This window comes from Pseudophryne corroboree, chromosome 11, assembly GCF_028390025.1.
Source record: "Pseudophryne corroboree isolate aPseCor3 chromosome 11, aPseCor3.hap2, whole genome shotgun sequence".
Classification (NCBI taxonomy): domain Eukaryota; kingdom Metazoa; phylum Chordata; class Amphibia; order Anura; family Myobatrachidae; genus Pseudophryne; species Pseudophryne corroboree.
The window spans coordinates 212699090-212700122 of NC_086454.1; the positions used below are offsets into that span (position 1 = coordinate 212699090).

The following is a 1033-nucleotide window of genomic DNA, read 5'->3' on the forward strand; positions in this document are numbered from 1 at the left end:
CAGAGAACAAATTTGTTAGCATAAAAATAAAGCCAGAAAATGAAGAGCTGTTTAATCACTCGATTGGATTTTTCTGCCAGCATATTTTTTTTCTCTGCAACCCACTGCTAAATTGTGCTTCCTAGCTGTTTTTTATAAAATCACTGAATCAAATCTAACTCTGATTACATCAGAGAAGGCCATGTACCCTACACCATAAGAGGAGGTTTGAAATTTTGACTTGTCTCCTTAAATATCACCAAAATCTGATCACAAGGTTAATTACGTCCCTGGGTGGGATTGAACCACCAACATTTTGGTTAATAGCCAAACACACTAACCGATTGCGCCACAGAGACACTTTGCAAAAGTCCATACTGACAAAGGCTAATAAGCATTCATCTAAAACGTTTCCTAGAAAAACTTTAAAAAGTCAATAATCTGGAGAGTTTTTGTAAGATGTTTCTTCCATCAACCAACGAAGAAACACATTGGTACTTTCCCATGATGAGTGAGTGCTTCAGGATCTCTTGCACTTACATGTGCAGCAGAGTACTGCAATGGAAGCATGCTGGGCCCATAACCCAGAGGTAGGCAGATTGAAACTATCCTCTGCTATATGCATTTTTTTTGTTAATTAAAGTAATCCAAAACTGGGATTGATATTTTGTCTCTTTTATTTTTACTTAAAGTACAATAACTTTTACCATTTTAATTTGTTTTAATAGTATATTGACAGTATTGTTTTCTTTCAAAAATCCACTTCATTTTCTTTACCCTATTATTAAAATGGTAATTGACAAAAACAAACTACATTGTCACCAGAAGAGCAATACAAAATGTACAAGTGATATATTAAAATCATCTTTCCAGCTTGAATTTCAATGATGCATTGGGTCAACAATTTTGTGAGAAACATCTTCACCCTTAAATAAAGATTTTCTTAATTCCTTACCTGTGTGCTAATTAGATATCACCTTGTTTTCACATTAAACAGACTTCCACATGAGAAAGCAGCAAGGATGCAGTGGCGTTAATGTTTCCTGGTGTCAAC

The 1033-nt window shown here is 34.7% G+C and overlaps 1 non-coding gene across 1 annotated transcript; it reads right to left on the reverse strand.

Annotated features, from left to right (window-relative positions):
* Positions 1 to 264: 264 nt before the first annotated feature.
* Positions 265 to 338, reverse strand: TRNAN-AUU (transfer RNA asparagine (anticodon AUU)). The gene has a single exon. It is a non-coding gene; the product is annotated as a tRNA-Asn (tRNA).
* Positions 339 to 1033: the final 695 nt, after the last annotated feature.